This window comes from Pseudophryne corroboree, chromosome 4 (assembly GCF_028390025.1).
Source record: "Pseudophryne corroboree isolate aPseCor3 chromosome 4, aPseCor3.hap2, whole genome shotgun sequence".
In the NCBI taxonomy this organism is placed as follows: Eukaryota; Metazoa; Chordata; class Amphibia; order Anura; family Myobatrachidae; genus Pseudophryne; species Pseudophryne corroboree.
Genome location: NC_086447.1, coordinates 132,215,109 through 132,236,900, shown reverse-complemented (window position 1 = coordinate 132,236,900; position 21,792 = coordinate 132,215,109). Strand labels below are relative to the sequence as shown.

Genomic DNA, 21,792 nt, shown 5'->3' with positions numbered 1-21,792 from the left:
TGGTGGCTGCAGAGTGCTCACCTTCTAGAGGGTTGCAGGTTCGGCACTGTCAGCAGTCTTTGTTCCGGGAGTGGACAACTGGGAAGCAGACTTCCTCAGCAGACACGATCTCCATCCAGGAGAGTGGGGTCTTCATCAAGAAGTTTTTGCAGAGATATCAAGTCGTTGGGGACTTCCTCAAATAGACATGATGGCATCACGCCTCAACAAGAAACTTCGGAGGTATTGTTCCAGGTCAAGGGACCCTCAGGCTGTAGCGGTAGACGTCCTGGTGACACCATGGGTGTTTCCGTCGGTCTATGTCTTCCCTCCTCTTCCACTCATCTCAAAAATACTGAGAATCATAAGACGAAAAAGAGTTCAGACAATACTCATTGTTCCGGATTGGCCTCGAAGGGCCTGGTATTCAGATCTTCAGGAAATGCTCACAGAAGATCTGTGGCCTCTTCCTCCCAGGGAGAACCTGTTGCAGCAGGGGCCCTGCGTGTTCCAAGACTTACCGCGGTTACGTTTGACGGCATGGCGGTTGAACGCCAAATCCTAGCTAGGAAAGGTATTCCGGGGGAGGTCATCCCTACTCTGAAAGCTAGGAAGGAGGTGACGGCGAAACATTATCACCGTATCTGGAGGAAATATGTATCTTGGTGTGAAGCCAAGAATGCTCCTACGGAAGATTTCCACCTGGGCCGTTTCTCCACTTTCTGCAGATAGGAGTGGATATGGGCCTAAAGTTAGGCTCCGTTAAGGTGCAGATTTCGGCCCTGTCGATATTCTTTCAGAAGGAATTGGCTTCTCTCCCAGAAGTCCAGACTTTTGTAAAGGGAGTGCTGCACATCCAGCCTCCTTTTGTGCCCCCAGTGGCGCCATGAGACCTTAACGTGGTGTTACAGTTCCTTAAGTCACACTGGTTTGAACCTCTTCTAACAGTTGAGTTAAAATTTCTCACTTGGAAAGTGGTCATGTTGTTAGCCTTGGCATCTGCGAGGCGGGTGTCCGAATTGGCGGCTTTGTCTCACAAAAGCCCCTATCTGATTTTCCATGTGGATAGAGCAGAGTTGAGGACTCGACCTCAATTTCTGTCTAAGGTGGTTTCATATGAACCAACCTATTGTGGTGCCTGTGGCTACGGGTGACTTGGAGGATTCCAAGTCTCTTGATGTAGTCAGGGCCTTAAAAGTTTATGTAGCCAGGACGGCTCGGGTTAGGAAAACAGAGGCACTGTTTGTCGTGTATGCAGCCAACAAGGTTGGCGCTCCTGCTTCTAAACAGACTATTGCCCGCTGGATCAGTAAAACGATTCAGCAGGCTCATTCTACGGCTGGATTGCCGTTACCAAATTCGGTAAAGGCCCATTCCACTAGGAAGGTGGGCTCTTCTTGGGCGGCTGCCCGAGGTGTCTCGGCATTACAACTTTGCCGAGCAGCTACTTGGTCGGGTTCAAACACTTTTTTGCTAAATTCTACAAATCTGATACCTTGGCTGATGAGGACCTCATGTTTGCTCAATCGGTGCTGCAGAGTCATCCGCACTCTCCCGCCCGGTCTGGAGCTTTGGTATAATCCCCATGGTCCTTACGGAGTCCCCAGGATCCTCTAAAACGTAAGATAAAATAATATTTTAAACCTACCGGTAAATCTTTTTCTCCTAGTCCGTAGAGGATGCTGGGCGCCCGTCCCAGTGCGGACTAAATTCTGCAAGGCTTGTATATAGTTATGGCTTACATAGGGGTTATGTTTACAGTTTTGATCGGTATCTGGCTGATGCTGTTTTGTTTCATACTGTTAACTGGTTTGTATATTCCATGTTGTACGGTGTGGATGTTGTGTGGCTGGTATGTATCTTGCCCTTAGATTAACAATAATCCTTTCCTCGTACTGTCCGTCTCCTCTGGGCACAGTTCTTTAACTGAGGTCTGGAGGAGGGGCATAGAGGGAGGAGCCAGTGCACACCCATCTAAAGTCTTTAGAGTGCCCATGTCTCCTGCGGATCCCGTCTATACCCCATGGTCCTTACGGAGTCCCCAGCATCCTCTACGGACTAGGAGAAAAAGATTTACCGGTAGGTTTAAAATCTTATTTTTTTTTTAAGACCGTTTGTATTGAAGCATCGCATCAAGTTCAATTAGCATCAAATGAGTTCACATGTACAGATATACACACGTTTTCAATTATAAGTAGTAACAATGCACCCAAATATTTGGTTCCATATGAGCGTACAAATAAACATTCCACAACAGGCTCAGGTCCAGCCCACAATAGATTTACTATAAGAGTATGGAGGAATCACTACCTTATTATGCCCATGGTCAAGAATATCTTAACGTTCCAGAAGTATAGGGGGTTCACCCAGTAAAAGTCTTGTTTCGTACCATTGCGTGTTTTGAACAGACCGTCTCATCCGTTCCTGGAAATCGCTTGGTAAGGTAGTTATAGCTTTGAGACATTTCTTAAATGAGGACCTTCCCACCAAAATGATTAAATATTATCTTCACCCAGATGCTGCTGGCAGTATCCGAATAACAGTAAAGACTACATAGTTCTAGGATCCCTCTCCCAGTGAGTTTTGCTGCGAATACCGTCTTCAGATGGCGCTAGCTGTCGGGGCCAAACTTTGTAAAGGGTGACTGCGGTCTCTCCATGGAACATCCAGGAGATCCTTAACATTTGTGGGTGTCCAAAGAATACAGGTGTTTTTAGGGGATATGCAGCAAATTCTGAATGATAAATAGGCCCCCAAATGTAGAGCAAGTACGTAACTTTTTCGTTCCATGTACCCCCCAATAAATGCAAACCCAGGAGTGTTTTGCATTTAACCACTTAACTGGCTAATATTTTTTTTCCCCAAAATAATTCTTCGAAATTATGTGTTTTTTTTTATTTTATTTATTTGAATTGGGTGAAGAACGTTTATTTAAAACATGTTCAGTATTAGATTATTGAAATAAACATTGGTACAAACATTGGTGACCGATATATTGAACCATCAATGATCGAACCATTGCGACTCTATATTTTCCCAGTTGCTGATACTCTCTGCAGCCGTGGGGTGGCCATAAGGAAGGTGAAGGGGTGCCAGTGGCAAATGCAGGATTTCTAGAGGTAGCTTTCCAAATGCAATCAAAAATCTCTGACTCCTTGGAACATTGGAGCAAGTACGGGAGTCTGGGGGAGCGGTAGAAGAACCTAGTAACGACCCTGGGTCTTAATGTAAACATTGGTCTTTTTGTGTACTGGATACTGTATGGAATACAGTATTAATATTTCTCATACGTCCTAGAGGATGCTGGGGTCCACTTCAGTACCATGGGGTATAAACTGTTCCGCAGGAGCCGTGGGCACTTTAAGACTTTTCAAGGGTGTGAACTGGCTCCTCCCTCTATGCCCCTCCTCCAGACCTCAGTTTAGAAAATGTGCCCAGGCAGACTGGATGCACTCCAGGGGAGCTCTACTGAGTTATGTTAGGTTTTTTATTTTCTGGGAGAACTGCTGGCAACAGTCTCCCTGCTTCGTGGGACTTAGGGGGCAGAAGTAGGAACCAACTTCCTGAATAGTTTCATGGCTCTGCTTCTGGCTGACAGGACACCATTAGCTCCTGAAGGGTACTGAACGCTAGCTGCGGCTATGTGCTCACTCCCACAGCACGCCGTCACCCCCCTTGCAGAGCCAGAAGTCAGAAGACAGGTGAGTGTTAGAAGAAAAGATCTTCAATCAAAGTGACGGCTAAAGGTACCGCGCGGTGGCGGGAGCGCATCGCGCCATGTTGCCCACACATACACAGGCACTGCAGGGTGCAAGGCACGGATGGGGGAGGGGGCGCCCTGGGCAGCATGAAACCTAGTAAAACTGGCAAATAAAGGGGCATAAGATGCTGAGGCACAGTCCTACCCCCGCCAGTATAAAAAATTACCTCATAAATGCTGAGGAGAAACGCGCTTTTACGGGGGCGGGGCTTCCTCCTCAGTCAGCCAGAACACTGCTCACCGCCATTTTCTTCCAGCAAAAAGCAGGGGAAGAAACGCTGATCCTCCTCTCAGTTTCTGTTTAGTATCAGAGTACAAAGAGGGGGGGAAAGTGTATATTGTGATATTATGGCAATATATGTGTGTGTGTGTGTGTGTGTATATATATATATATATATATATCTATCGGAAAGTCTCTGTGTACAAAGTACACGACACAGGGATTTTTTATTTAAGCGCTGAGTTGTGGACTGGCAATTCATTTCTGTGTCCTTCTGACAGATTTTACTGTGGGTCTGTCCCCTATAAGCCCCGGAGTGTCTGTGGTGTGATTGTGCACGTGTGGGACATGTCTGAGGCAGGGAGCTCTTCACCTGTGGGAGCCATGTTAGGGACACAGAGTTGTAATATGACACCAAGAGCCTGACTGGGTGAAAGGTTACGTGATAGTGTGAATCATATCAGTAAGAGGTTGGACTGAATCTCATGCAGAAAACTGAAAATAATCTGTTGAAGATGTGATTTTTAATAGTTCTGCCTTTCATCTACAGGGACCCCTCTGGGTCACATACAAATTTGCACAAGTAGTACAAACTGATACCGACACGGACTCTGTTTCCTGTGTCGACACTAGTGATTCCAGGGGAATAGGTCCTAAGTTAGCGAAAAGCATTCAAAACATGTTTTAGCTATAAAGGAGGTATTAGAAGTTACGTAGCCCCCTGTTTTACCACAGGAGAGGATTTACTTTAGTAAAGAAGTAATGTAATTTTCCCTCCACCTCATGAGTTGAACAGTCTTGGCGGGAGTCTGATTTAACCTGAAAAGAAAATTCAGATTTCCAAAAGGAATTCAGGCAGCTTACCTTTTTCCAAAAGGTGGGAGTCACCCCACATTTTAGACAGGGCCCTGTCATAAAAGGAAAAAGGTGTTTCTCCCTACGACTGGAATGGCTTCACTTAAGGAGCTGGCAGACCGCAAGTTCGTGAGATGATCTATATATGTGGCCAATGGGACACTACTCAGCCCTACCATTGTCTGTGTGTGGGTGAGTAGTGCTATTGAAAAGTGGTCAGAAAACTTGTCATTAGACATTGACACAATAGATGGAGACGAGATACTCCTAACGTTAGGTCATATCATAGACGCTGCTGCGTACGTGCTAGAAACCATGAAAGATATTGGTCTCTTGGGATCAAGAAACGCTACCATAGCAATCTCAGCATGGGGGGCGTTGTGGATTCGCCAGTGGAATGTTGATGCAGACTCCAAAAGGAATATGGAGGCTCTCCCGTATAAAGGTGAGTCCTTATTTGGAGAGGGGCTGGATGCTTTAGTTCTGCGGCTAACGCAGGTAGAGTCGACATTCTTGCCTAATGCTCCTGCGCCAGCGTAAAAGACACATCACTCTCAGATGCAGTCTTTTCGACCCCCCCAAAAAAAGGGTAAAGGCCACCCTTTTTTTGTGGGTAAAGGTAGGGGAAAAGGAAATAAAGTCCACAGTGTCTCACAGGAGCAGAAATCAACCTCTGCTTATGCCAAATCTTCAGCATGATGCTGGGGCTCCCTTGCGGGAGTCCGCTCAGGTGGGGGCACGTCTGAAACTCTTCAGTCAGTTCTAGGTTCAATCTGGCCTAGACACGTGGGCTGTACAAAGAGAGTCCCACGGGTATAAACTGGAGTTTGATGACATTTCCCCAGGCCGTATTTTCGAATCGACCTTACCAGCTTCTGTCCCGGATAGGGAAGTGGTAGCAGCAGCAATACAGTGATTGTGTCAGGATCAAGTCATTGTCCTGGTTCCCTTGTCTCAACACGGAGAAAGGTTTTTATTCAAGCCTATTTGTAGTTCCGAAGCCGGACGGCTTGGTCAGACCATTCCTAAACCTGAAAAATCTGAATCTCTACCTGCAAAGGTTCAAGTTTAAGATGGAATCTCTGAGGGCAGTGATTTCCAGTCTAGAGGAGGGGGAATTCATGGTGTCAGTGGACATAAAAGATGCCTACTTACATGTTCCCATTTATCCTCCGCATCAAGCTTATCTGAGATTCACAGTACAGGATCGTCATTACCAGTTTCAGACGTTGCCGTTCGGACTCTCCACGGCACCGAGGGTATTCACCAAAGTAATGGCGGAGACGATGGTCCTCCTTCGACTGCAATTAGTCAATATAATTCCTTATCTGGACGATCTCCTGATAAAAGCGAGGTCCAGGGAAAAGTTGATGAAGAACATTTGCACTCTCCCTGACAATACTCCCAACGTCACGGTTGGATCATAAATTTTCCAAAGTCACAATTGGAACCGATGACAAGATTGTCCTTTCTCGGGATGATACTGGACACAGAAATACAGAGGGTATTTCTGCCAGTAGAATAGGCTCTGGAAATCCAGAGAATGGACAAACAAATTCTGAAACCAACAAGAGTGTCGATTCATCAATGCATTCGGTTGTTGGGAAAGATGATAGGGGCCTGCGAGGCCATACAGTTTGGCCGATTCCATGCCAGAGTATTCCAGGGGGACCATATTGGACAAGGGGTCCGGATCCCATCTACACATGCATCAGAGGATAATCCTGTCATCCAAAGCCAGAATTTAGCTCCTGTGGTGGCTACACAGTTCTCACCTCTTAGAGCAGGCTTTTTCAACCAGTGTGCCGTGGCACACTAGTGTGCCACGACCGGTTGCAAGGTGTGCCGCGGAGCCAGAGCAGCTTCCTGCACCTTCAGAGTGAACTGTTGGCCCGGGCTCTTCTTAGAGGATCAGTCGTGCTCCGGCCATCCAGCACATCGAGCCTCCATTTGTGCCTCCAGTGGCACCATGGGACGTGATGTTGCAGTTCCTTCAATCGGATTGGTTTGAACCTCTACAGGAGATAGAATTGAAGTTTCTCACTTGGAAAGTGGTGATGCTTTTGGCCTTGGCATCCGCAAGGCGGGTGTCTGAGTTGGGGGGCCTTATCTCACAAGAGCCCTTACCTGATCTTCCATGAAGATAGGGCAGAGTTGAGAACTCGCCAACAATTTCTTCCAAAGGTGGTTTCGTCTTTCCATATGAACCAACCTATTGTGGTGCCAGTGGCTACTGACACTTTAACTGTGGCAAAGTCTCTTGATGTGGTTAGAACTTTGAAAATTTATGTCGCAAGAACAGCTCGGATAAGGAAAACAGAGGCTCTGTTTGTCCTGTATGCTCCCAACAAGATTGGGTGTCCTGCTTCTAAGCAGACTATTGCGTGCTGGATCAGAGGGACGATTCAGCACGCTCATTCCACGGCAGGATTGCCGATACCGAAGTCTGTAAATGCCCATTCTACTAGAAAGGTGGGCTCATCCTGGGCGGCTGCCCGGGGGGTCTCAGCTTTACAACTTTGCCGAGCAGCTACTTGGTCAGGGTCAAACACGTTTGCAAAATTTTACAAGTTTGACACCTTGGCCGATGAGGACCTCAAGTTTGGTTAATCGGTGCTGCAGGGTCATCCGCACTTTCCCGCCCGTACTGGAGCTTTGGTATAACCCCATGGTACTGAAGTGGACCCCAGCATCCTCTAGGACGTATGAGAAAATAGGATTTTAATACCTACCGGTAAATCCTTTTCTCCTAGTCCGTAGAGTATGCTGGGCACCCGACCCAGTGTGTACTTTACCTGCAATTGTAAATTTGTAGTTACACTAATGTTGTGTTACGATTATTTCAGCATGTTGCTGCAATTGTTCATGCCCGTTGGCATGTGTTATGTTGAGTGCCATGTTGTGCGGCATGGTTGAGGTGTGAGCTGGTATGAATCTCACCGTTAAATTAAAAGTAAATACTTTCCTCGAAATGTCCGTCTCCCTGGGCACAGTTCCTATACTGAGGTCTGGAGGAGGGGCATAGAGGGAGGAGCCAGTTCACACCCTTGAAAAGTCTTAAAGTGCCCATGGCTCCTGCGGAACCATCTATACCCCATGGTACTGAAGTGGACCCCAGCATCCTCTACGTACTAGGAGAAAAGTATTTACCGGTAGGTATTAAAATCCTATTTTAACTCTATAGATTGTCTATAGTAAAGGCTTTATCAAACACTTCAGTTATATAAATAAGTGGTCATGAAAAGGTTAAACATACCATAATAAATAATTCACAAACATAATAGAACCAGTACTGCAATTTCTAAGCACTCGTTCTCCCACCTCATGGTAAGGCTCCTGTCTCTTCTTCCTGGTAGCTACTCTGGTCCAGTGTACTGCTTGAGGACTCAGATACATACACACACACACACACACACACACACACACACACGCACACACACACGCACACGCACAGAAAACTTGAAAAAGCTGCTACCACTGGGCATGTGCAGCAGCTCTGCTCTGTCCCTTAAACTGCATGAGGTGGCGGTAGCTCTAGTAATAGTATGATATACTAGTGCTATTGTTGTCCTAATTTGAGCCATTTGCCAAGAGGAGGGAGGTTTCCAGACAACCGGAAACCTCCCTTGCATTTGCCTGTGGGTGCTTATTACATTTCTACCGGGGGCTACTAATCTCTGCAACCGCAGGGTGGGGGATGCCGCTGTGCTGCCTTATCAGCAGTGATTGGCTGCATGGCAGACACTGGGGGAGGGAGCCAGGAAGCAGAGGGACTGTGAGCCCCCTCTGATAGCGGCAGCTGCAGGAAGATTGTCTTCCAGCAGCCGCATGTGGACTTTCTGACTAGCCGCATTAGGTGCAACCATGTCAGGAAAAACCCAGACTGGTGAGGTCGCATTTGATGCAACCACGCCAGGCCAGTGGTTAATGTTAGTGCACTTTTAAATCCTGCCACAAGAACTGCTGGCAGCTTTGAAAATCCAGAGCTTAATAAATATATCTCCAGGATTTGTCTTCTGGTTTTTTAATAGGACACATCTTGCACCTTCCAATTGTACTTCAATGGAGAAAAAGAACCACTTGTAGTAAATACAGTTTCAATGTCCCTGCAATGTTTTTCTTAATATGTCAGAAATAAGACCTAACTTGTTTCTAGGAGAAAACTAAGCATTTTGGCCCTCATTCCGAGTTGATCGGTCGCAATGCGAATTTAGCAGAGTTACACACGCTAAGCCGCCGCCTACTGGGAGTGAATCTTAGCTTCTTAAAATTGCGACCGATGTATGCGCAATATTGCGATTACTAACTGCTTAACAGTTTCAGAGTAGCTTCAGACTTACTCTGCCTGTGCGATCAGTTCAGTGCTTGTCGTTCCTGTTTGACGTCACAAACACACCCAGCGTTCGCCCAGGCACTCCCACCGTTTCTCCGGCCACTCCTGCGTTTTTTCCGGAAACGGTAGCGTTTTCAGCCACACGCCCCTGAAACGCCGTGTTTCCGCCCAGTAACACCCATTTCCTGTCAATCACATTACGATCGCCGGAGCGAAGAAAAAGCCGTGAGTAAAAATACTTTCTTCATAGTAAAGTTACTTGGCGCAGTCGCAATGCGAACTTTGCGCATGCGTACTAAGCGGATTTTCACTGCGATGCGATGAAAAATACCGAGCGAACAACTCGGAATGAGGGCCTTTATGCGGTGATGTAGGTGGAAGGCGGTAGTAGGTTGGATAAGTCGATTATCTCTTCAGTGTATGTGTGTCTAAATGCTCTTAGGGGGATATGTAATAGCCTGCGAGTTGTTGATGCCACCTGGTTTTACTTTTTTTTTTTTTTTAATTGTCTCTTTTACTCTAGCAGCTAAATTACCAATATCTCATGGTGGCCTTCGACTCGCAGGCTATTGCATATACCCCTTTAGTGTGTTTAGGTGTCTCCTTGAAGCACAGAGTTGGTGTACACCTGGATTTCCTGTGCGACTTGGGTTTCCTACTGCTCTGACACACTGCTTAATGCAGTTAGCGCCAAAGGAACCACAGTGTTCTCTCTGTGACTGCATTTGCTGGCAAAAACAAGAGCGGCCCAGGGGCATTTGCCATCTTGGGCGCCCTTGCTAAACCTCCCCTACTTTTTTCTTGTTTTCTTTTTTCTTTGTTTTCTTTTTTTGGCACTGGAAATCTATAATTTGAAATGGTGATTTTCCCAGAATCTAATTTACGATGTAATTCGGATAACACAACATTAGTCATATATTACTGCATTTGGAACATCTGAGAGCGAATGGGTTTCCGGATGGTAGGTCGTCATGCATTAGGTCAACATGGACAAAAGGTCGACATGGCAATGGTTTACATGAGGTTTTTTTTTTTTTTTAAATGTCAACCTTTACACACTTTACCATCCACGTGGACTACGATTGGCAATGGTATCCTGCAAGCGAAACGAGCCATGCAAGGGGACACGATGCACTAATTGGGGTTTCCGGTGACTTTACGGAGTAAACAACACCAAAAAACATCAACCAACAACTCATGTAGAACTTTTTCTGTGTTGACCTTTTCCGTGTTGACCATTTTACAGTGTCAAACATTTTCACATGTTGACTTGTGGTCTGTCGACCTTGTGATCCATACCCAGAGCGACTTTCCCATAATGTATCATGGATGTATTGGTTTGAAACAACAACTTTTAGACACATTTAGGCTGATTCTTCTGAGCTGGGCTCTAAATAAAAAAATAAAGTAACTTTGTTCCTGGAGCAAACCATGTTGTAAAGCAAGGGCTGCAAATACATTTATGGTTTCTGCATGCAGTGTAAATATTGACTACTTTTGCATGTAGCCCACAATTACTGGGCAGCTTTATTTTTACACTGCAATTTAGGTTTGACGTAGGATACATGGCTCCTACATCTGAATCTCATATTTTACATCTCTCCCACCTGCGGTGCACCTTTGTTATACCGGTGCAAAGCGACTATTTTGCTCCCAAGTCAGGTTCAGCCCTATAGTGTGAACTACAAGCTGAAAACATCTGCTGCAGCCTACTTTACCCTATCTGGTTGTTTCTGGTCTTCTGCTGCTCTGAGAGTTGTTTGTCAGGTTCATCATGGTAGTGATGTTTTGTATATACTAAATGCAAATTTTTCTCCAGGCGTGTCCTCGTAACACTGAGTAGTAAGAGCGGCACATGTATGCCAAACAGGAGACTTCCATAAGGAAGCCACATGAGTTATTACAGATGCCTTAGAAATGACAAGCAGTAAAGCATGAGTGTACATTGGGGCTGGTTACAAATGCCCGCTGCGTGATGATTTTGTCATTGGCAGACTAGTAGAGGGGCATGCAGCTCTGCCCACTCATTGCCCCTTTTAGAATGATAGACATTCATATCTTAAAACATTACCACAGCATGACAATTAGCCCGTTTCTGGTAATGCCGTGATTTTTTTCAGTACCGCATGGAAAAAGGTCGACATGCGTTTTTCACATTTCCCCCCCCCCCCATTTAAAAAAAACTTTTTCTCACTTTACGATCCACTTGGACTACGATTGGGAATAGTAACCTGTGCCGAGCGCAGAGGTAGCGGAGCGAGGCACCTTGCCCGAAGCATGGCGAGCGGACACGGTACACTAATTGGGGTTCCCCATCACTTTTTACGATGAAAACTACACCAAAAAAAAGTTAAAAAAAATCATCACGACCTTGTTCATGTTGACCTAATGACTGTCTCGTCCTATTTCAGGTGTCGACCTAGTCACTGTCGACCAATAGTGGTCGACCTAATGCATGTCAACCCTATGACCCATACCCGTGATAGACACACACAAGGCCCTGGTGAGGTGGTCGAGTCATTTAAATATTCCTATATACATGCTAATAACTGCCTTCAAAGGATTTGGCCACTCTCAAGATATATATTGAAAGAAAACCTGTCCCATTTCTGACTAGTGCGCTGTTGTGAACATCCCCCAAAAACCTGGGGACAATTCAGTCAGGGGCAAGTTGGTGCTACAGTGGCGTAGATCTCACCTCAGACTCACTGATTTTTGTATGCAGCGCTATTGGGCAGCAAACAAAAGGAGCTACCATAAGTGCGGCATATAGCCATACTTACCTGCGGGCATGAGCTGGTTGCGCCTAATTGAATTCAGCATTCTATCCTTCCTTAAGCTTTCTCTTTTCAGTAAAAAACATAAATTAACCCTATGTACTATATGCAAAGGCAGGGAGAGTCGGTCTGTAGTCTCTTGCTCTCTCTAATACCCCTTTCACACTGACAGTAGCCGGGTCACACCCGGGAATGTGTACACGGGTGCGACCCGGCTTGAGACCCCTTCAGACTTGCGGCCTGATCCGGCATATTGCTGGGTTGGTGACGTCACTGCTGATGTTACCGGAGGCTGTGCTTGGAAATAATCCTCTCCAAGCACCGCCGCCTCCTATGCAGAGAACGGGTATACCCGTTCACACTGCACCGCATCCCGGGACGATCCCAGATTCAACCCTGGTTGAATTGATCCTGTACCCTTTCACACTGAGCATTCATTGATGCGCGTTCATGTGCAATAACCGGGAAATTTTTGTCAGTCTGAAAGGGGTATTACATGCACTAACTTAAGTCCGTATAAACTAAAAAGAAACTATGTCCTACTCCAATGGTTCTAAAACCGGTCCTCCAGGACTCCAAATAGTTCACGTTTTTACAGGTCACCTGGTAGGTACACAGGTATAGCCATCACTCACTGACACATTTTAAAATATCCATTGGTGCATCTAATTATTTCACTTGAGATTCTATGAGTAGACGTCACAGGGTTGGTGTAATGGTTAGCATTACTGCCTCACAGCACTGAGGTCACGGCCTCGATTTGCACCATGGCGCTAACTGTGTGGTTTTGTATATTCTACTCTCTGCTTGCGAGGGTTTCCTCCAGGTTCTCCACCCAAAGTCCAAAAATATACTGGTATGTCAATTGGCTCTACAAAAAAACTGTGTGTATGTACAGTACATGTATTTAGGGCAGACTAGATGGGCCAAGTGCTATTTGTCTTCCATCAAACTCTGTTTCTATGACTGGGAAAACATGGAACTGTTTGTGGTCCTGAGAACCAAGTTTACGAACCTATGACTTTATAAAGTGTAGGGTTCTTACAAGACTGTTCTTTAGGGAATTGGTTTACCAATGAAGTTTCTCTGTGTATACTGCTGTATCCTTCACTTTTACTACACGGGACACCCTGCCTGATTCCACATCTCCAAACACAAGAGTACAACTGCCCCCCCCCCCCCCCCCCCGCCACCACCACCACCAGCTAAATCAAATTGCACAGTTTACCTTGCTGACACCAACACAAATACCCGAACACAGTACACCGCCCCTCCCCCCACACACATCATTATGGGGTATATTTAATTGAAGTGGAAACCTGCGTCTTGTCGGAAAGACGGCAGATTTCGACTTTTTTAGGTCGGAAAGGGTTCCGACCTATTCAATCCCCTGCTTTTTTTCCCGACAAGTCAGGGAATTCGGCTTGTCGGAAAGCACGTGGATCAGCGGAATAGCCTCTGATCCACGTACTTCTGTCGGAAACGGGACCAAATTCGACAGGTATTGGTCCCCTTTCCGACAATCTCATTCCGACTGTAATAAAAGTCGGATTGAGGAGCTGAGAGAGGGGAGCGGGGTGGCGGGCTATGGGAGCAGCAGGACACAGGTACCACTATAGCAGGGCGCCCCCTCGGCCAGGCTCCTCACTCACATTTGGCTCGAATTCGACAGTGAGATTTGGCCGCTCATTGAATAGAGCTTGTCGGATCCATTCCGACAAATGCACGTCACAATGGATCCAAATTTAATTGAATATACCCCATATCCCCACACAACAGTGCACCCTGTCATTCTACATCATCATCATCATCCTCAAACTACAATACACCCTCCTCCCACCACATCATCACATCCCCAAACCACAGTCTACACTGCCTCCCCATATCATCACATCCCCAAACTACAGTCTACACTGCCTCCCCATATCATCACATCCCCAACCCACAGTCTACACTGCCTCCCCATATTATCACATCCCCAAACCACAGTACACCCTGCCTGCCCATATCATCACATCCCAAAACCACAGTCTACACTGCCTCCCCATATCATCACATCCCCAACCCACAGTCTACACTGCCTCCCCATATTATCACATCCCCAAACCACAGTACACCCTGCCTGCCCCCGCATCATCATCACATCCCCAAACCACAGTCTACACTGCCTCCCCATATCATCACATCCCCAAACTACAGTCTACACTGCCTCCCCATATCATCACATCCCCAACCCACAGTCTACACTGCCTCCCCATATCATCACATCCCCAAACTACAGTCTACACTGCCTCCCCATATCATCACATCCCCAACCCACAGTCTACACTGCCTCCCCATATCATCACATCCCCAAACCACAGTACACCCTGCCTGCCCCCGCATCATCATCACATCCCCAAACCACAGTCTACACTGCCTCCCCATATCATCACATCCCCAACCCACAGTACACCCTGCCCCCCTCATATCATCACATCCCCAAACCACAGTCTACACTGCCTCCCCATATCATCACATCCCCAACCCACAGTACACCCTGCCCCCCTCATATCATCACATCCCCAAACCACAGTCTACACTGCCTCCCCATATCATCACATCCCCAAACCACAGTCTACACTGCCTCCCCCATGTCATCACATCCCCAAACCACAGTACACCCTGCCTGCCCCCACATCATCATCACATCCCCCAAACCACAGTACACCCTGCCCCCCACATCATCATATATCCAAACCATAGTACACACTGCCTCCCTCCACGTTATCACATCCCCAACCCACCGTACACCCTGCCCCCCCATATCATCACATCCCCAACCCACAGTCTACACTGCCTCCCCCATGTCATCACATCCCCAAACCACAGTACACCCTGCCCCCCACATCATCATATATCCAAACCATAGTACACACTGCCACCCTCCACGTCATCACATCCCCAAACCACAGGAGACCCTGCCACCCCCCACATGATATGCCCAAAGCACAGTGCCTTTTAATTCTTTTTGCAGAATATGTACTATTTACCAGCAGGTGGAATGCTGGCTGTCAAGATCCCGACAGTGGCATCCCGTCCGCCAAAATGCTGGCAGTGGGGCAAACGCTAAGAGTCCCCTTGCGGTCTCGGTGGTTCACTTCGTTCGCCACAGGTTCTGTTCTCACTCTATGTGGACCCCCACGAATGGGAATAGCCCCTGCGTGCTGGGATTCCGGCTGTCTGCATTGTCAGCTGACAGGATTCCGGCGTCTGTATCCTGACCGCCAGGATCCCAACAGCCGCCAAATTGATTGCATCCCCTATTTGCAGCACTTGCAAACAAAACAGCCAACCAGAACATATTTCCATATCAATACATATGCTGCACATTGCTGCCCAGACCGACGGATAGCATAGCAGCAACAATCTGTGTGATGATAAAACTGATGTCGCACTGCATATATTACTCATTTGTAAAACAATCCTAGAACATGGAGCTTGTTTATAAAAATAAATAAACTATATATATGTGTGTGTGTGTGTGTGTGTGTGTGTGTGTGTGTGTGTGTGTCTATATCTATATCTCCCATATAATAGCCCAGAGTGACTGTGTGTATAACGCTAGGCGTGGCTAGAAGCTCTCATTGGGTTAGCGGCAGATCTATCACACCCAGTCCACAGCTGACTGGATCAGCAACGCCCTCCCACACAGGTTACATCCAATGGGAGACTCTGCCGTTTGGCTGCTGTGTGTTCCCAGAGCAGAAATAACAATGAGGCTGATGGAGCTGCAGCTCCAGGTCCACACCCCAAAATAGTCCCACTGCATCTGCAGCAACACACCCTCCAACAATTTACACATAAAAATCGCTACAAATTCGAAAGGGGGGCATGGCCATGGGTAAAGTGGCATGGCCACACCCCTTTTCCTATACTTTCAATGGAAGTTTGGAGAGCCAAAAATCGGTACAGACCATAAAAAAAAAAAAAGTACTGTACCTGCCAAAAGGGTACAGCTGGAGGGTATGCCGCTGCATCTGCAGCAAGTCTCTGCGCTGTAGATAGGACGCTGCAGTAAAAAGTTTTTTTTTTTCTCCTATGTCCTGCTGCCAGTCCACCTGCCCCCTCCGGCAGCAACAATCCCCAATCCCTAGCCGCGGCGCAGGTGGAACAAAAGCTGCTGTGGCCACCGGCATAGATGTATATAGAAGCGGCGCAGCGGAAGGCTTTCATAGCCCTCCCTGTGCTGCATACTCTCTGAGCCCCGGAGCCTCCTCTGTGCGTGATGTCACAGAAGTGCCTCCCCGCCAGAGCCGCGCCCAGATCCCTAGAGGCTAAGGGTTGCTGGGAGCTGTAGTTTATTGAGTGCATCTTCTTCCTTGTAATGCGGCGCGTTGGGACACCGGCGCTAACAATAGTGACTGGCTGCTGTGCGAGTGTCCGGGAGAGCCACTGCCAAAGGGAGGACAGCAGCCTAGCTGCTTCCAGGTGGAGATGCTGGAGAAGTATTACCCGACCCTCCCCCACTCGCAGTACCTCCGGGCCCCATCCACGGTACCCCCACACCCCCCCTCCACCATCCACGGTGGCTCCGGACCCCCTCCCCCACTCACAGCACCCGCCCCTCCCCCACCCGCGGCACCACCACACCCGCCCCTCCCCCACCCGCGGCAACCCCGCAACCGCTCCTCCCCCACCTGCAGTGGCTCCGGACCCCAACCTGCAGCAACCACGCATCCACCCCTCCTCCACCCGCGGCACCACCGCACCAGCCCCTCCCCCACCCGCGGCACCACCGGACACCCTCCCCCTTCCGTGGTGGCTCCGAACCCCCACCTGCAGCACCCACGCATCCACCTTCTCCTCGGCACCCCTGCAACAACCCCTCCCCCACCCGCGGCACCCCCGGACCCCCTTTCCCATCCGCGTCTCCCCCGCACCCGCCACTCCCCCCAACCACAGCACCTACTAGGTGATTCATCAGGCCCTGCGTGCGCTGTTCACGCCGTTGCAAGGGGCTACGACCCCTTAACCATCACACGCCCTTTGTCCATGCAATATTTAACCACTCACACAAATATGATTGGAGGTAGTTCGCCATATAATACAAATATTGCACGCCACAAGGGCGAGCAAGGGTTAAGGGGGCTTAGCCCCTTACGACAGTGTGAAGAGCGCCCGTAGGGTGATACACAGATTGTTACATGTGAGACTAAATCATTTTAGTTAGTTTTTTGGTCTTCATTTTAATAACTCACAGGAAAGGGTTAACATCCTAGTCCTTTCCCCTGTGGTGGATGTCATGTGTCACTGTGCTTTTGCTTCTTTATCTAAGAATTATACAGAATGAACTTGACAGCAGAGATAACATCTGCTAGAGCTTCCCTGTGAGCTCACATGCTCCTGTTGTCCTGTGCATGTATGTACAGTATGTATATATCAGATGGCTAAACACATACTGTATAATCGGATACATATTGGAATTGTAGTGGTCTGTCTTTGTCAATACATAACTGAGAGCGGTGGCTGTGTAAAGCAGTATGATTGAAGGAAAAATTGAGAATGCTAAGAGCCTGCCTTTAATCTTGTGATTGCTTAATTTACAAGTGCACCAGTCTGGGGGGGGTTTGTCCTACATTACTCGCCATCCGGACCGTTGGGAGGGGATGCGGTTAGCATCCTAGCACTTGGGATGCCGGTTGTGACCTATGCTGGAATCCCTTCACTATTTGGAATCCCATCACCGGAACTATGACTGCCTACATCATGAAGGTAAGTATTGGGGTGACTGTTAGGATTAGTGCACGGTGAAGGGGATTAGGGTTAGGCACTAGATGTGGTGGTGGGGGGGGGGGGGGGGGGGGTTGTCCTAGCCACCCCCCCCCCCAGATTTTAGCAGGCATGTAAGGGTGTGGGACGGGAGGGGTAAAATAATTACCCCATCCCCTGTCCAGTTTGTTTAAATACACTGGAGCAGGTGCTAATCAATGACCTATATAAAGAAAGCTTTTGGGTTACCCAGGGAAGTAATTTTCATGTAGGTCACTACTGTAGCACGTTTTTTTTTTTCCTACTGTTATGAATGGAATGCAGTGCAGCAGTCACAATCATACATAACCACCCTATCCCTGTTGTGGTGAAGATTCAGTACATTCACTTCAGCAGTGACAGGGGCCTATTGATGGCAAAGTGGTCGCTGTTCTGGCAGGCAGTCAGTCTGGCTTCACCACAAAATAACCCCAAGCCGCACGCTGTAAACACGGCCCATGGTCTTCACAACTAGGAAATGGGTAATTATGGATCATTATGCCACATTGAGAGGTCTTGTGCTACCATAACCATACTTTGTCATCTTTTATAATATCATTGTCTGGACATCAAAAGATGAGTTGTGGACGGCATGAGATGTGAAAAGCATTGTCCGAGTAGGGAGAATGCGGGGCAGATGTCTCACAGGGCTGCTCTGTTCATATTCAGCAGAGCTCCAGCTTATTTTCATCTCCGAGGCAGCTGGCTGCAATACTCCGCCACAGAATACTGAACTATTCAGATACAGAGCATTAAAATGAAACAAGCTGCAGAACAAGTGTATTGATGTTATTGGCCAAACAGGTCCTAATTATAATTACTGGAGGTTTCTGCGAGTCGGAAATATAAACTGAAGGGACCCTTTACTAACATTGCACTTAGGAGGCGATTTCACACCGAACCACAGCAAGCGGACAGATAGTGTTCATTGCAGGTTTTTACATACATGCAATGGTCATAAATTAACCTTTTAGTGTCTGAATTACACACTGCAAATACACAGTACATTGGGGGTAATTCTGAGTTGATTGTAGCAGCAAATTTGTTAGCAGTTGGGCAAAACCATGGTGGTCATTCCGAGCTGTTCGCTCGTTGCCAATTTTCGCTATGCTGCAATTTGTTGCAAAATGCGCATGCGCAAGGTACGCAGGGCGCATGCGCTTACTTATTTAACTAAAAACTTAGTAGATTTGCTGTGGATCCTGCGGCGCTTTTCAGTCGCACTGCTGATCGGTGAGTGATTGACAGGAAAGGGACGTTTCTGGGAGGTAACTGAGCGTTTTCCGGGAGTGTGCTAAAAAACGCAAGCGTGTCAGGGAAAAACGCGGGAGTGTCTGGAGAAACGGGGGAGTGGCTGGCCGAACGCAGGGCGTGTTTGTGACGTCAAACCAGGAACTAAACGGACTGAGCTGATCGCAATCTGTGAGTAGGTCTGGAGCTACTCAGAAACTGCAAAGAATTATTTAGTAGCAGTTTTGCTAATCTTTCGTTCGCAATTCTGCTAAGCTAAGATACACTCCCAGCGGGCGGCGGCCTAGGTGTGCAATGCTGCTAAAAGTAGCTAGCGAGCAAACAACTCGAAATGAGGGCCCGTGTGCACTGCGGGGGGGGGGGCAGATATAACATGTACAGAGAGAGTTAGATTTGGGTGGAGTGCGTTCAAACTGAAATCTAAATTGCAGTGTAAAAATAAAGCAGCCAGTATTTACCCTGCACAGAAACAAAATAACCCACCCAAATCTAAAGGGTCCCATACACTAGAACGATTTTGTCCAATTTCTGCTCAATTCGGTCATTCGGCCCGATCTATCGTGGGAAATTGTGCATGTTTGGTGTGTCTACGATCCGAACTGATCCGATGCGCGGCCCCGTGAGCGTCGCATCCTCCAGGTCGTTAGTGCTGTACTCGTGATATGTCGTAATCAAATGGAATCGTATGGAATCATACGGAAAAAAGTGTGTGTTTTTTGCTCGCGATATATCGCATGCGATCTATCTTCGGAAGTTTGAGTGACATTTTCAGGACACTCCCATCAGCGGCAGCAGCAGCACACGACGCAGCAGGAGAAGAGCCCAGCAGATTTTTTTTCCTTCCAAATCTGAACTTTTATTGGCCCAAGTAGATTTTTCCACTGACCACCAATGTATTCACACTGACTATGTAATCACACTGACTACCAAGGTCTGACTACTGAAGGTATAAATGAACCTCACTAATCACAGAGCAGCAGTGTACACATGGGTAAAATGGCTGCTGCTATTTATATGCCTATTTGGCCCACCCCCCTAGCACCAATCCAGCCAATCACATACTGTATAAATGCAGTGTCCACAGGGCTATTGGCTGCTGCTAGTTAATTTGCCTTTGGGCCAGCCCCCCTAGCACCCTAATCCAGCCCATCAGATGTATCTGATGGTACCTGTGAATGCATTCTATACATCGCATGCGATATAGCGGCGCTTGACATATCATATGCGATGTATAGCATGCTCTAAAAAGTCAAATTGTACCAAATTATTTGGAATCATATGTAAACGCTCCCGGGAGAGCTCAAGGGAAATCGCCCCGACTTCAGCCTCTAGACATATCGTTCTAGTGTATGGGGCCTTTAACTCTCTCTGCACGTTACATCTGCCCCACCTGCAGTGCACATGATTTTGCCCAACTGCTAACAAATTTGTTTCTGCTATCAACCCCCGAATTACCCCCATTGTGTGCAGAGGGGCAGGGCGAGTGGGAAGGCGGAACCTTATTATAGGTGAATAGGAAGGTGGGTGATACAGTATCAGAACTTAGTGAATGTTTGAGTTCACCTCAGGCCTCTGGTGGATAGTGGCCAATACTGCCAGCCATCCAGGCTTGCTATTTACAAGATACAGGATGCATAATGGTGACTGTTGCATCTCTAGGATGAAAGCTGTCCTGGGCAAACGATATAGTACAATACACATGATATATCTTAAGATCTGGGAGTGGCTACATCCAGGAGCATGCTGTCATTGACAATAGCTTCAGATCTTCCCTGCATCAGAAGCTCTGACCAGCGGGACCACGCGTCGTGATCGTTCAGACACTGAACCATCTGCACTATTATGAACGATTTGTAGTTCCGATCCGTCGGAAAGGGCCATATCGCTCATAATATCGTCTAGTGTATGGACACCTTTACTGTGCTCAGTCACAAATGTGTTATTCAGTAGGGGTGTAGTACAGCTGACCGGCGGTCTCCTGACCGCCGGTCAGCTTACCGACGCCAGGATCCCGGCAGCATACCGACGCCGGGATCCCGGCGGGGAGGGGTGAGTGCAGCAAGCCCCTTGCGGGTTCGCTGCGCTCGCCACGCTACGGGCTCGGTGGCGACCTGCGGCCGCCAATGGTTCTATTCCCACTCTATGGGTGTCGTGGACACCCACGAGTGGAAATAGTCCCTGTTGGTCGGCATGCCGACCATCGGGACAGTGACCCGTCGGGCTGGTGGAGGAGGTCATGTGACTGTCGGTCAGCTGACCGGCGGTCACATGAATACCACCCATTCAGCAGAACTGGCTTGTCCGTGCAAAGCAGAACATACGCAAAATGATCAAGTGTGTGTGTGTGTGTGTGTGTGTGTGTGTGTGTGTGTGTGTGTGTGTGTGTTGTCTGTATAATAGAATAGAACATCAGCTGTCTCTACTTTCCAGGGATAGTCTGAGAATTTAATATTTTGTCCCTGCAAATGTCCCTTTTTACGAGTGTTGTGTGTTCTAATTATATAGTCATTAGAAGCTAATACCTGTGTAAAAGTATATGCAAGGTGGTAAATGTCATTATGGGGATTGTGGTTCTCCGAGGTCCACCCAGACAGTGTCGTGTAACTTGTGCGGGCGTACAGACTCTGCTGCAATGTGTCCCTGGAATACGTTTTATCATTTAGTCAAGCATGTGGTGTGTATGTATTCCAGCCTAGAAAGTCATGTTCTTGTAGAAAGTCATTTCTTGCTATAAGTCCTTTATGACATAATGGCAGGTAGAAAGCAGATTGTGTGTATGGTCTTTATGTTGTATTACCGCACTATTACAGCACTTCACAGGCTTAGA

At 47.6% G+C, this 21,792-nt stretch overlaps 1 protein-coding gene across 2 annotated transcripts in view; it reads left to right on the top strand.

The window, feature by feature from the left end:
* The window catches only part of ASAP2 (ArfGAP with SH3 domain, ankyrin repeat and PH domain 2), a 318,205-nt gene that overhangs the window by 16,948 nt on the left and 279,465 nt on the right, over positions 1 to 21,792 (top strand). The window lies entirely within an intron of this gene.